The 15993-nt window shown below is 45.8% G+C and overlaps 1 protein-coding gene across 1 annotated transcript in view; it reads right to left on the minus strand.

The window, feature by feature from the left end:
• Nucleotides 1-2757, minus strand: part of LOC126983032 (homeobox protein homothorax-like) — a 289790-nt gene extending 287033 nt beyond the window's left edge. The window contains exon 1 of the mRNA XM_050835464.1: nucleotides 1731-2757. The gene's annotated coding sequence lies outside the window, so the exon portion shown is untranslated. The remainder of the gene's footprint in view (nucleotides 1-1730) is intronic.
• Nucleotides 2758-15993: the final 13236 nt, after the last annotated feature.

The raw sequence follows: 15993 nt of genomic DNA on the forward strand, positions 1-15993 counted from the left end.
TATTATTATTATTATTATTATTATTATTATTATTATTATTATTATTATTATTATTATTATTATTATTATTATTACTATTGTTACTGCTATTATTATCACTACAAATATTCATTATCGTTACCGTTATCATTCCTACATTGTTATTTCTCTTCAGTATCATAACCCCGCCCAAGAGCAACAACAGCTACGCTCAGTACTGTCACAAAACATAAATAATATTCATAATTCGTTTGTTTCAAAATCGCTACTTAAGGCTATTGAGCCTCACTGTCTTGTTATCAGTGGTATAATTTATTCCTTGAAAAAAAATCTAGTAACTTTCCTTTGCAAATGTACCACAACTTCTGCTGCTGCCACAACCATCCCTGATGTTACTGCCACGTTTAGGACATGTATTACTGCTACCACCACCACCACCACCACTACCTCTACTACCTGCTGCTACTACTACTACTACTACTACTACTACTACCAAAAACAACAACAACAACAACAACAACAATAATAATAATAATAATAATAATAATAATAATAATAATAATAATAATAATAATAATAATAATAATAATAATAATAATAATAATAATAATTGTACCTTCTATTATCAGTATTTTTTTTTCATCTATAATACCAACAACAGTAACAACAACAAAAACAATTACAACGATTACTGTACCACCACCACCACCACCACCACAACAACAACAACAACACTGCCACAATTACCTCCACTTCAAAACATTTACACTTCCAGCTCAAGTGAAATATACAACGCTTGGCGCATACATCACGCAGACACGAAGCGGACCTGACCAAACACGACACTTCAGCTGTACTTGTGCGTTACACCCGGAACGCGAGACTGCACTTACGACGCCTCGCCAACACTCAACCCCCCCCCTCCCCCCCTCCCGCATAACCCTTCGTCAGCGGAACTTGCAATAAATTAACTTCAGCGAAAACACTTCAACTCCTCTTTGTGGACTAAGTGGGGAATGAGTGCGTTGTGGCGCGTTCGTAATAGTTAACAACGCACTCTCAGATTACGTTTCGCCGCAGTAAAAATTTGAGTATCCTGTTTGTTTGGTGTTTTCTCCTATGCGGTGATGAGGTGGGCGTGTCTTCAGGTTAACAGTGCATCGTCCGTCTACCCTGAGAGGACTAACGAATTGGGGCGGACAGGTAAGGCAGCCAGCAAGGTGTTCTCAGATGACTGATAGCGTTGTACAAAGTGTCGGATATTATGCTAAAAAAAAATCGATTATCGATTAACAGATACAGTTGTGCAAAATATCTGGTATAATGCTGAAAACTATCATTATCGAACAGCTGATAAGATTGTACAAGTGTTCTAGCCCAAATTATAAGTATCACGTCATATGGAGAGCAATGATTCGACAAAAAAAAAATCAGCATTAAAAGAAAATTTGATGTGTTATGCTGTACAAGATTAGTATTAAAAACAAGAAAATTGATCATTATTCAAAAAGTTAATCCAGCGTTAAAAAAATATTAATTCACATTCTGCTGGCAAAAGATTGAAATTACGTCCCAGCAAACATGAAAAAAAAAAATAACGTAAAGAACCTTATCCAACATTTACACGAAAAATTAAAATTGTTAGTATAGACATGACAAATAGCGGTATCACATTCCGCTCAATACAAATCCAAAGTGGTTATGTTGATGGCATGTCAGTTCAAATTATTACTAACTAACGATATATATACCTTTCCTTTTCCTCTTCCTGTCTTCTCTTCAGTCAGTTCGGTAATCCAGAAAATTGTACGTCTCTCCTTTTTCTCTTTTAAAATCAGGTGTCACGAACAGTTGAAATTATCTTAAACCTGTCGGATGTTCAAAAGAGGGCCATTAATATAACTGTCACTAAGGTTCTGTTCCACTAAAAACACTATTATAATAATGTCAGGAATTCGTTGCACAATTTTCAAAAAGAGTTCCGATGCTTCCACTTTTGCCTCCGTTTATATTTCAAAGTCTCCTTCACACTGTTCTTGCGTCACTGGGGTTGGGATATGCTGGGCCGCTCTTACCCTCTGGAAAGTCTCGATCATCCCCTTGCATCACCGTCCATACCTCCTTCACTCTCTCGTCTACCCGTGAACAGGAATTTCCTCAGTTCCACACTTTACGGCACGTCAGACCACCACGGCGCGAGGAAGCATTGCACCCTCAGATAAAATTGACGAAAAACAATTCAGTAATCTCAAAATAAAACAGAGGGAGTCACCACCATCAGTAACTGTCAAAGGACGACGCACCAACGCACTCAAGTTCCGAAAGTCAAATATCGAACCCAGGCGCTTCTTGACAACCTCCAGAGAGCGACGCTGCAAGAGGCCAAACACGCTACGTCGGAGGCTCACGAACACGGACGCGGCTCGCTGGTTGACGCTTCCACACACGCACACACGCAGCGGCTGCCTCGTCGCAACAGAAGGACGAGGAGGGCGCCCGGGCCAGCCACCCCCCCTAAGAGACGAGGCGGTACGAAGCAAGTTCTTGTCGGCGTCTTGGCGGCAGCATGGCCAGACTCGCCCACATTCCTACGCGGCTGCTTGATCGGGAGCAAAAAGAGAGAGAAGGAGAGCCAGACAGAGGGAAGGGACGAGAGAAGACACAGTACTTGGGCAGGTACAGACACATCCTTGGTCTTCTTCTTTTTCCTCCTCCTGCTCTTCCCGATCATCACTGCCCACCTGTTCTTTCTCTCTTCCTCCCGTCTGTCATATTATTGCATCATCATCATCAGTAGCATCCTCACAGTCATCTCTTTGTGCTTCATTATCCTTACGTAAACAACAGCAACAATAAACCAAGAACAACACTAACAATAAGGAGCGATGCATCCACCAACCCATCAACACGGACTCAAGAAAGTAAGCCAGGAAGGAAGGAAGGAGGGCAAGTCGCTATGGACCTTCAACACCAGCCAGTCCGTCAGTCAGTCAGTCCGTCGGTTGGTAACTTCGGTAACTGGCCAGCTTAGGACCCATGCATCACCATTACGGAAGAACGGACGCATGAGGAGGAGGAGGAGGAGGAGGAGGAGGAAGCAGAGGAGCGTTCAGACAATAAAGTAAACAAGTAAACAGCTATCCTGGGGTCACGGTAATGGCGGTAATAGTTCATATCCTCAAGCAAGGAGCCACACACACACACACACACACACACACACACACACACTTTTGCTTTCTCTCCCGCGCTACGCCGCTCACTTACGATTTCTGCGATACTCGGCGGCGGCAGAGGTGGCGGTGGGGGGAGGGGAGGAAGATGGAGGTTAGGCGGGGGTGTGGGTGGGGAGGCAGGAGGAGGGGAGAGTCAATGGCGGAGAGGAAACACGGGGGGAAAAGGAAGAGGAGGGGGAGGAAGGAAGGAGTAAGGACGCTCACCAGGGGAGGATGACAGTGAGGCGAAAGGAGGAGGAGGAAGAGGAGGAGGAAAAGGAGGAGGAGAGGGAAGAGCCAGAGAAGAAGACGATTGAGGTTAAAAGTAAGGTAAGTGAAGGGGAACACTCACTAATTGTCAAAAGAAGAGTTGTGGGGAACGTGGTTGAAGGAAGGGGGGAGGGGGGTGGGGAGGATGGGGGACCGGTAGTGGTGGTGGTGGTGGTGGTGGTGGTAGCGGAGGGGGCGGGGACTATGTCGCTGGTGGTGTTGATAATGATACAGTTCTCCGCCAGGGTGTTTTGGTGGTGGTGGTGGTGGTGGTGGTGGTGATGACTGTGGTGATGGTGGGGGTGATGGTGGTGGTGGTGGTGATGGTGGTGGTGGTGGTGATGACTGTAGTGATGGTGGGGGTGATGGTGGTGGTGGTGGTGGTAGTGTCGTTATTGTTCTTCGTTCTTGCAAGTGGTGGTAGATTGTTTGATTGTTGTTGTTGGTGGTGGTGGTGGTGGTGGTGGTGGTGGTGGTGGTGATGCTGTTGTTATTGTTATTAGTGATGGTAGTTTGTTTGGTTTGGCTGATGGAGACGGTCATGGTGGTGGTGGTGGTGGTGGTGGTGGTGGTAGTGGTGGTGTTGGTGGTGGTGGTGGAGGTGGTGGTGCTTTAACGCCCAGGTTCGCCCAGGTGAGCTTAATTGTCTTGCTCCAGCTGCTGGCCCGCTCACCTGCGCCGAGTTATTTATACGGCCAGTAATTTACTCCTTGACGAAGTTTGTTAGCAAGCTCGTTAATTCTGAAGGTTAGATACTGGGCTCCTAAATTACCCGCGCGGCGCTAGTTTTGTTGTTGCTTCAGTCGCACCTCAAACCAACACTAAGGCAAGGCTCATTACAGACACCACGGATTTGCTCTTCCTACCTATAACTTAACCTAACCTAACCTAACCTAACCTAACCAACACTAAGGCAAGGCTCATTACAGACACCACGGATTTGCTCTTCCTACCTATAACTTAACCTAACCTAACCTAACCTAACCTAATCAAAACTAAGGCAAGGCTCATTACAGACACCACGGACTTGCCCTTCCTACCTATCTACCTACCTACCTAAATATGTGCACTTCCCTCCCCATCACACCTAACTTAACTTAACCTAATCTAACCTAATCTAACTTAACCTAACCAACACTAAGGCAAGGCTCATTACCGACACTACGGATCTGCCCTTCCTACCTACCTACTTACCTACTTATCTATGTACGAGTATATCAACTTCCCTCCCCATCGCACCAACACTAAGGCAAGACTCATTACTGATACCACGATACCTTTCTACCTAACTACTTACCAACCTATCTACCTATCTATACTCCTCTTACTATTTCACTAACATCATGGATATACCCTCCCTACTTACCTACCAACCCACCTTCTGACTTACAAATAACTTTTCTCTTTCCATGTATTCATTTTTTCTCTCCCTTTTACCCTTTATTACCGACACCTTGTATATACCCTTCCTGTCTTCCTACTTATAAATCCATCTACCTACCTATCAATCTACCTATCTACTTTTGTCTTCGTGTATTTTTCATCTCCGTTTTTCATTTTTTCCTTCCCCACTATCACTCATTCTACCTTTTTTTTTTAACAATAAAGGAGACAGCTCAAGGGCACAAAAAAAGGAAACAATAATAAAAAAAAGATCGCTACTCACTGCTATCCCCTTTTCTATTCCTTTCATCTTTCCCTTTATCTTCCCCTCTATTCTTTTCTCCTCTTTTCACTCTGTGCTCTTCCCTTCTCCCTCTTCTTTCTTCTTTAACACAATAATTTCTTCGTTTTTATTTCTCCTCCCTCCTCCTCTTCCTCCTTCCAACACTTTGTAATTTCTTCTAGTTCTTGTTCTCCTTCCTCCTCCTTCTCCTTCTCTTACCGCCAGCGCATTTCTAGTTACGCCTCCCAATGACAACCAAGCGATTTCCTTCAATAACATTCAGCGCGTCAAAAAAATAACAAAAAAGAAATCAGTGTCCACAACCTCCGTCTCGTTACCTGTCCCGCGGGGGCATCGAGGGGAGAAAGAAAATTTATACAGAACACAAAGGTACGATTAAAAATTTCTGCGTATACAAAGAGGGTGCAGAGGCTTCTTTATCCTCGAGGGTTCTCACGTTCTACTCGAGCAATTAATGAAATGTGTGCGGGTAATAAATCTTGAAAAAAAGGCGAGGCGTCAGGTGCGAGGAAGCTGCACCTCACGTTTTGGGCCCCGCCGCTGCCAGACCACCGCCGAGGCCGTGTCCCGCTGTTTACACGACACACACGGGGCCCAGCACAGCACATTACACTAATACAGCCGTGCTTCCAGGCCCACACGCCCTCATACCAAGCCTCACACCCCCACACAGTTCCCAGGCAGGTCCCAACACCCTCCCCGCCCTCCCCAGCACCCTCCCCGGCGCAAGGATCACCCTCACGCGTCTCCTCAAAATCAAGCGGCCGGGCGGGCGCGCTAAAGCCTCGTCTTCATCCCCACACAACTCTATACGCGGCCCGATAGTATACACAGATTACCCAAGACGTAAGATACAGCCTCTTCCTCGTCCCCTTCAGGAGCTGGCAGCCGCGGACATTAACAGACAAACATACGGGGTCGTGCACAGAGCGATGCGGCCCGACAAACAATGGGCGACCTTAACCCGCCGTACATGGCCGGCGCCTCGAGCGGGCCGAGGAGGCGTGCTGGTAGTCACATAACTCGGGGTATTTTACAGCCCCGCGTGACGCCGGGGAGAGACAGGCGGCGTGCCACGTCCGGTGCTCCCCCAGCGGCGGCGGCCCATCACACGCCCCGGGAAGCCTATCAGGGCAGCGGCGGCGCCCCAGGATGATTCAGGGGCGGCTCAGCGGAGGGCAGAGACACCGGGGCCCAGTAAAGTTGTCTTACCGTCACTCAGCCCAGGTCAGACCAGTCCAGGCCGGCCGCGGGTCGTCGCCCCCGCGGGGGACGCAGGCCTCTCGCTGCCGCAAAGACGCTAAAGATAATGGTAATGTATTGCGACGATTCTCTCAGGATGATCTTCGGCTGCAAGGACAAGCACGGGACGAGAGGTCGAGCTAATAACCAATTAAAGAAGCCCGGGCCAGGCCGTCCCCTCGCTCCTCCCCTCAAATTAATAAACAGCGCCCCCACCAGGCAGGCCCCGGGCAGCATTCTCAGAGGCGATATTAAACAATAAAACTGCAGCACTTATTAAAGCCTGTGTGAGTGTGAGGGGTGCGGCGGCGGCGTCGGCGGCGGAGACGCAGTGTAGCACCTCCGCTCATGATCAGCAGCCTTGAGTCCGTCAGCCATCAACGTGGCGGCGGCGGCGGCGGCGGCAGCGGGGGGAGGAAGGGGTGTCCTGCCTCCCCGCCGCCGACACGCAACGCCCGGCTCCCGCTGCTCCGCCTCCTCCGCCTGACCTTCGCCACTCCGTCAGCCTGTCGGTGTGCGCCTCTTCACGGGCCCTTCACGCAGACACACCACCGCGGCGCTCAACACCCAACATACCACCACGCCCTTCAGGACCTCCCAACACCACCACGCCCTTTAGGACCTCCCAACACCACCACGCCCTTCAGGACCTCCCACCACCACACACCCTTCAGGACCTCCCAACACCACCACGCCCTTCAGGACCTCCCAACACCACCACGCCCTTCAGGACCTCCCAACACCACCACGCCCTTCAGGACCTCCCAACACCACCACGCCCTTCAGGACCTCCCAACACCACCACGCCCCTCAACACCTCAACACCCAGCACACCCGCGACACTAAACCGGAGACAAACACCTCAACACCTGCCGGCGACTCTCCGCTTCACACCTGGAGGCGGAGGAGGCACAAAGAGAGAACCAACGTCCCCACACCTGCAGCAGACACACCTGAGACGCCACACACACACCTGAGGGCCGAGGACGCCACCCCCTGAACCACGCCGCCACCCCGTGTGTGTGTGTGTGTGTGTGTGTGTGTGTGTGTGTGTGAGTGTGTGTGTGTGTGTGAAGCAAGCAGGCTGGCGGTGGCTCACTCACACCTTGCTCCTGAACGCCTTGTAAAAAGAAAAAAGTTTAACTATTATCAGATCCACCTCCCTGCCTCCTCCTCCTCCTCCTCCTCTTCCTCCCTGCCGCCCCATGTCCGACAGGGAGCGGCATATGTTACCCTTCATGGCCGGCCCACAAAATGGAGGTCGGAAATGACAAATTATAATGAGCCCAAATTATCTTAAACACCCCCAAAAGTCGCGGGAGGGTGACGTACGGCTGGGTTATCTCGGCCGAATATATTTGGCAGCGAGGGGAAGGGGCGAGAGGCGGAGGAGGAGAAGGGGGAGGGGAGGAAGGTGTGGGTGATAAGAGAGGGAGAGGTGGGATGTGAGGAGGAGGATGGAGAAGGAAGAGGAAAAGGAGGAGGAGGTAAGCGAGGGGAGAGATTTCAAAGGAAAGTAAATGAAAAAGAGACGGAGATCAGACACGACACGGAGGAGAGAAAATAAATACAAGAGATAGAGAAAAAAAGTTTATTAATAACACGACTGCAAGAATGAAAGGAAGCGCGTGAGAGATAAATTAATCCAACCACTTATAGAAACGATGATTACGGGAAGGAGACGGCGAACGAAACCCGCGAAAAGATAATAAAAAACAAAAATCATAACTTGTCTCCTCTGCATAAAAAGAAATACACTTGTGAATACTTATAAGGGAAGAGAATGGCGATGAATTTAAAAGGGGAGAAGGGTAAGAGGAGGAGTAAAAGGAAAGGTATAAGGGAATAATTAGGAGAAATACAGGACCCACGAAAATTAATGGAGAAAAGGATAAAGAAGAAGAGAAAGCAAAATTATAACTTGTCTCCTCTGCATAAAAATAAATACACTTGTGAATACTTATAGGGAAGAGAATGGCGATGAATTTAAAAGGGAGAAAAGGGTAAGAGGAGGAGGAAACGGAAAGGTATATGTGAAAGAAAATAGAGAGAATAGAGAAATGAGACTTAAGGATAGGAATAGAAAAAGAGGAGGAGGAGAAAAGGATAAAGAAGAAGAGAATGGGAAAAATATAAGTGGAAGAAGATAATAAGGAGAAATAAGTGGATGAAGAACATAAGGAAAAGAATATAAAAAAGAAAAGAGGAGAAATACAGGACCCACGAAAATTGATGGAGAAAAGGATAAAGAAGAAGAGAAAGGGAAAACTATAAGTGGAAGAAGATAATAAGGAGAAATAAGTGGATGAAGAACATAAGGAAAACAATAAAAAAAAAGTGTATGAGAACCGATTATAAGTAATAGCAAAACAATATATATGCAAGCACCGATTACTATTAGACTATTATTATTATTACTATCATTATTATTATCATCATTATTATTTTCTTATACACACAGACAAACCACACAAACACACACACCAAAAAAAAAAAAAAACTAACACGCGGAAAACAAAAACAGAAATAATAATAATACAAATAATTTACCAACACATAACACTGAATAATTTCCCCGAACGTTCCTTGAATTTATCTCTAACAAAGCGATCTCGTTAAGTCTCGTTATTATTAGCGTTACTGATGCTGACGTGCGCCGTGATTTTACAAAGGGGAAAGGGTGTGTGGTGAGGGAGGTGGCCGGAGGAGGAGGAGGAGGAGGAGGAGGAGGAGGAGGAGAATAATGAGCAGGAAAGAAGACTGAAGGATAGGAATGGAAAAAGAGGAGGAGGAGAATAAGGAAGAGAAAGAGAGGAAAAGACAATTAAATGCGAAAAATCGTTGAAAAAATAATAATATGAGTAATTAAGGAAAAGGAAAAAGGGAAGGAGGGTCAGGAGGAGGAAAGAGAAAAAAAGAAGAAGGAAGAGGAAAAGGGAAGGAGAAAGAGGAAGAGAAAAAAGAATAAGAAGGAAATGAAGTGGAGAATTGAAAAAGAGAAAGGGAGGAGGAGGAGGAGGAGGAGGAGGGGGAGGAAAACACCCTTACCTAACAGAAGCAGGCCAGGTGTTCAGCGTAGGCCACCAGGTAAGGGAACAATCCAGGTGAACACACTAGGCCTACAGAGCGTCCCCAGAATCAAGCAGGTAGGTAAGCAGGTACGCAGCACTCCCCCCCTTCCCCCTCCCCCATTCAACAAGGTAACGTAAGGAGCAGGAGGAACAGTAGGAAGAGGAGGCGGGACAGCAGGAGAAGGAAGAAGGGAGAGGACAGGGGTGAAAGTAGGATGAGGAGGTAAAGGAGAAGTTTAGGAGAAAAAGCGGAGTAGAAGAAGGAGGAAGATTCGGGAGTATAAAAGGAGTAGGAAAAAAAGAGGAAAAAGAAAAGGAGGATTAGAGGAAAAAGCAGGAAAAGAAAGATTGGGAAGGGGAACAAAAGGAGCAGGAAAAGGAGGAAGGAAGAAAAGGGAGGATGAGAGACAAAAGCAGGAGAAGGAAGATGCATACAGGAGGGAGATAAAAGAAGCAGAAAAAAATGAGGGAGAAAGAAAAGGAGGAATGAGAAGCAATAGAAGCAGAAGAAGAAGCAGGGAAAGAAGGAGGAAGGAAAAGGATAAGAAGCAAAACAGGGACACAATATTACAGCAGAAGGAGAAGCGGTAACCAGGCAGGAGGAGGCGCTGAAGGAGTCAAAGGAACACACCCATGAGTCACGCCACACACAAAGCCACGTCCCCGTCAGTAGGCCACTCGGGGCGCTCCTTATCTGTCCCCGTGATGGCCCGTCGCCGCTACCAAACGCCTATTCTTAAAACATTTCGGGGCGCAAGAACACGTATTTGACTAGCCATTCGTAGGGTTTCAGGGTATTTCCATGGGTACTCGTATGACCCTGACGGTAGTTTGATCCTTCTTCTGTACCATGAACCTAAAAACAATACTTATGAGAATGCGATTGATCTCCTTTTCGACCTTTTGAAAATAGTTGATGTTAGAGGCGGAAGACTAAGGACAAGACCCCCCTTCTCCCCCCATCGCCCCCCGCCCCCCATTGCCGCCGCCGCCCCCGTAACATCACTCCCCGCAGCCACAATTGTCACCCCGTCACCCCACATAAGGCCGCGTCCCCTGATGGCCGCAGAAGAAGCCGAAGAAGCATCAGGAGCCAATATTCTGAATGGCATGACCGCGTTTTCCTAGCAAGTCAATGATGATGGCGGGTGAAGATGGCTGAAGAGAGGAAAGGAAGGTGCAGATGAGGTGAGGAAGGAGGAAGAGGATGGAGAAGGGAAGGGGAGAAGGGGATGAAGAGGAGATGGCGTAGATGGCTGTTGAAGAGACGAAGGAAAGAAAGGGGGGAGGGGATGAGGAAGAGAGGGAGGTAATGGGGTAAGAAAGGGGTGGTAGAAGAAGGGGAAGAAGGATGAGATTTGAAAGGTGGAGAAAGGTGGACGAAAGGATAAATAAGGAAACAAAAAAATATATATACATGATTTCTTTTTCCCATTTCAAGCAAACTTATGATGAAAAAATAAATTGTAATGTCTCGTCTCTCTCTCTCTCTCTCTCTCTCTCTCTCTCTCTCTCTCTCTCTCTCTCTCTCTCTCTCTCTCTCTCTCTTAAAACAGACGAGGAGGAATGATTCAATGTCGCATGTCACCTGTTCCGACACACACACACACACACACACACACACACACACACACACACACACACACACACACACACACACACACACGCCATCCTTCAGTCATCTATTACTGCCACGCCCCTTCTACCCTCCCATCATCTTCACTCTCGTTTTCATTTTCTTTCTCCTCTCCTTCCTCGCATTCCTCCACGTGCCTCGTCTCTCTCTCTCTCTCTCTCTCTCTCTCTCTCTCTCTCTCTCTCTCTCTCTCTCTCTCTCTCTCTCTCTCTCTCTCTCTCTCTCTCTCTCTCTCTCTCTCTCTCTCTCTCTCTCTCTCTCTCTCTCTCTCTCTCTCTCATTTTTACTATACGAATATTATTACAACGCATCTTTCCCTTCCCTTCCCTTCCCTTCCCTTCCCTTCTTTACCCTTCCCTCCCCTTCCCTTCCCTTCCCTTCCCTTCTCTTCCCTTCCAATCACTCTGCTCTTTAAACACAAATAGTCTGTCGTCAATATAAGAATACCTCTCTCTCCCTCTCCCTCTCCCTCTCTCTCTCTCTCTCTCTCTCTCTCTCTCTCTCTCTCTCTCTCTCTCTCTCTCGCATCATCAGTACAGCCGCCGGTGGATGGTTATAAATGACAGGAAATTGGACGCTGCATTTTACATCCTGCGCCGGGCACCCCACAGCGCTTGTTACACTCTGGATCGTGCCCTCGGACTCACTCATCTTCTGGTCCTCGTCCGCGTTGTCTGAGATGTCGTTCTGAGTCGTATCGTCGTTGTTGTATTCGTCGTTGTCATAGTCGTCTTCGTGGTGGTGGTTGTCGTTTTCATGGTCTTTGTCGCTTTTGTTTTGTGGGTTGTTTTTTTTGTGGTTGTTTGTGTTGGGTCGTTTTTTTCCTCGTTGTCAAGGTCGTCGTTGTTGTCGTTTTCGTCGTCTCAAGTTATCTTCGTGGTCGTTGTACTTGTCGTCGTCGTCGTCGTTATAGTTTTCAAATCGTCGTTGTTGTCATGGTATTCAGTTAGTGAGGTGAGTGAGTGAGTGAGTGAGTTGTGTGTGAGTGTAAGAATAAACAGGAGTGAACGAGTGACTGATTGAGTGAGTGAGTGAGTGAGTGAGTGACTGAGTGAGTGAGTGAGTGAGTGAAAGAATAAACATAAGTGAGCGAGTGACGGAGTAAATGAGAGTGGTTGAGTGAGTGAGTGAGTGAGTGAGTGAGTGAGTGAGTGAGTGAGTGAGTGAGTGAGTGAGTGAGTGACAGCATAAGGAGAATGGACGAAGGAAGGGAGAAAATCGGAGACAGAAGGGGGGGCAGTGGGGGGCGGGGGGGGAGGGGGAGGGCAAGGTCATGAGGCCTCTCGTTATTGGTCGGCAAGTATTTACGTTATTATTATTATTATCATTATTTTTCCTCTTTCATCCTCAGCGGCAATTTGTGGGGGTACTGCCTTAGAATGAGGTGGGGGGGAGGGGGGAGGGGAGGGAAGGGGGAAGGGGAAAGGTGCGTGTGTGTGTGTGTGTGTGTGTGTGTGTGTGTGTGTGTGTGTGTGTGCCGTCAAGCCTTTAGTTTTTTGGCAGGTGAGGAAAGACACGCACACGCACACGCACACACACACACACACACACACACACACACACACACACACACACCAATCTCACTCTCTGGAAACAAACAAACAAACAAATAAAAAAAGATATGAAGACAACTGAAGTGAATAATATCAAAACAATTTCCACCACCATCACCACCATCATCACCATCACCATCACCACCACCACCAATAGAAAAGGAAAGGGAAAGGGGTTGAGATGGGGAGGGCGAGGAAGGGGAAGAAGGAAGGGGACAGACACATCACACGATACACCATCACTACCATGACCACCACCAACACCATCACCATCACCACCATCACCATCACCGCGGCCTTGAATATTAATGGTGTGTCTGCCATCTCGAGCCGCCGCCATTTTGTCCTCCGCAGTCACTATTTTAGGCTACCGTAATTATCGTTTTTACCGTCTCCACCACCGCCACCACCACCACCACCACCACCGCCGCCGCCGCTGCTCCTTCCTTCACCGCCACCGCCCTACCGCTCCTTCTCTTCCTCCTGTTTCTCCTCATCCTCCTCCTCCTCTTCTTTCTTTTCGTTCCTTTTCTTCCTCCTGTTTCTCCTCCTCCTCTTCTCTTTCTTTCTTTTCCTGTTTACTTCTTTTTCTACTCCGATATTCCTTTTCCTTCTCCTTTTACTGCTGTTATTTTCTTTTCTTTTCCTCCTCCTCCTCCTTATTTTCCTTCTTTTCCTATTTTCTTCTTTCGTTCTCCGGTATTCCTTCTCCTCCTCCTCCTCCTTTTTTTTCTGTAATTTTCTGCTCTTTTCTTCTTTTTTCTCCTTCTTTCCTCTCCTATTTTCTTCTTTTCTATTTTCATATTCCTTCTCCTCCTTTTTCTTTTGTTATTTTCTCCTCTTCTCTTCCTCCTCCTCCTCTTCCTTTTCCTTCATCTGTTTCTCCTCTTATTCCTCTCTCCTCCACTTTTACTTCTTATCTTTTCTACTCCTTTTACTTTCTCTCTCTTCCATTTCATCTTCCTCTCCACCTTCTCCTTCTCCTCCTCCTTATAATCCTTCTACTTCTTCATTTTTCATTAACTCTTTCTTTTTTTTAGTTTCTCTTCTCCGATTTCTTTAATATTCTCTCTCTCCTTCACCTGTCTCTTCTTCTTTTCCTCCTCCTCTTCTACTCCTCCTCCTCCTCCTCCTCTTCCCTCACCTCCTCTCCCTTCCTCCCTTCCTCACGACTCCTGTCTCCCTCATCTTCATTCTCTTACCTGCTCTTTCCCACCTGTCTCCCTGCCTCCCTTACGCGGCTATTACTCATTCCTCATTCCTCATTCTCTCTCTCTCTCTCTCTCTCTCTCTCTCTCTCTCTCTCTCTCTCTCTCTCTCTCTCTCTCTCTCTCTCTCTCTCTCTCTCTCTCTCTCTTATCATACTAACCTTACATCACCTTACTTTCCTTCCCTTCTCTCTTATTCCCCATTTTATCTTTCTCTCTTCCTTATCTTATCTTTCCTTTCTATCCATCTCTCTCTCAGTGTACCCTTCTTCATCCTCCTATTCTTCACCTTATTTCTCTAATGCAATGATTTTTTAACTTATTTTTGTTATGATTGAACTTCCTTATGTTTCTTTCCTCTCTATCATATTCGAACTTCAAGCGCTTATTCCTAATTTTGTTTCTAGTTAATATTTTTTTCCTAATCCACTGCGTCTTATCCGTGGGTTGTTATGCATCGCTTCTGTGAACGAAATTTATGAAGAGTGTTTTATCAAGGGCTTTCCATGATATTTTTTTGTTTCAGTGCAACTACGAATATACCTCATTAAGAAAAGAAAGTAATGTTGATAGTAATAATTGTACTAATAATTATGATGATGAAGATGAAGGCAATAATAATAATAATAAAATAGTACCAATAATAAAAATAATACTAGTAATAATGATAATAATAATAATAATAAAAATAAAAGAAAAAACATCAAGAAAAACTAAAAAACAAGCAATAAAATAACAACACAAACAAATAAACATCCCCACCACAACAACAACAACAAAACCAAACCTTCATTATAATCAAAACAACCGCAAAACAAAACAAAACAATCCCCACTCTGTTTTCCATCAACTATACACATTTTTTTTTCTCCCACGCGCGTCTCATCATAACACCAGCAAAGCAGAAGGAGGAGGAAAAAAATTACCTATACGGACTCCTTGACGAGCGCGGCGGGTGTAAATAGTGCTTCCTTCCACTCATTATCCAAGTCTTTAGCTTCATTCATTCCTGACACACTAATTGCCCGTCATGTAAAGAGAGAGAGAGAGAGAGTGTGTGTGTATGTGTGTGTGTGTGTGTGTAACAGTAGTAGTAGTAGTAGTAGTAGTAGTAGTAGACGAGGCGTTCCATATCGACCGCAGCTTTACAATAATTTTCCCGACACCTTTGTTCCGTGTATGTGCGTGAGGAAGGAAGGGTGGGAAGGAAGGGAGGGGAGGAAGGAAAGGGAAGGGGAGTATATAAAAATGGAGGAGGGAAGTTCGGAAAGGGGGAGAGAGGAGGAGGGAGGGAGAGATAAAGAGAACAGGAGAGGAAGGAAGAAGGGAAGGGAGGGGTGGAAGGGTGAGAGAGGGAGAGAGAGAATGAGGAAAATGAGCGGTGGTTGGAGAAACTGAAGGAAAGAACGACAATGGAAGACTGGAAGGGAGAGTGGCCGTCGCTGAGATGAAGAGAAGGATGAAGAGGAAAGATATTTAGATGAAGAAGATGAAGAATACTGAGAGATAAATGGATACAGACACATATAGATGGACAGATAGACAAAGATAGTCGACTTGTGATATATTGAAAGATAAAAATAATGAGGATGAATACTAGAAGCGAAAGAGAATGAAGAAGTAAGACAAGAATATGGAAAAGATGAAGAATACTGAGAGAGAAATAGATGATTAGATATAGATAAATAGATGAAAATTATATATAGATGGACGGACGGACAGACTATTAGAAAGATAAGTTGATTTGCGAGATACTGAATGAACTAAAAAAACGTAACGAATATTGAAGGCGAGAGAAACTTTGGAAATCTGAGTTGACCTTTACGAAAAACATGTTTACGGTCAAATTATGAACTTATAAAAATACAAACTTTATTCTTCGTCGACGAGAGGGCTAACTTGCACATAATCAAAGTATAAATAACATAATAAAGAATCGCTGTATCAATTTCACCATAATAAGAATATCTGCTTTCGAGCGAGACTAATACGAAATCAACATCAATAGAAATAACAACAACAAAAACGAAAATAACAAAGAAATAAAAATAACAATAATAACAAAAGTAATGCGATGATAATTTAACCATAATAAAAAAAACATCTACTTGAAGACGAAAACAACAGAAAATCAA

This window comes from Eriocheir sinensis, chromosome 52 (genome assembly GCF_024679095.1).
Source record: "Eriocheir sinensis breed Jianghai 21 chromosome 52, ASM2467909v1, whole genome shotgun sequence".
In the NCBI taxonomy this organism is placed as follows: domain Eukaryota; kingdom Metazoa; phylum Arthropoda; class Malacostraca; order Decapoda; family Varunidae; genus Eriocheir; species Eriocheir sinensis.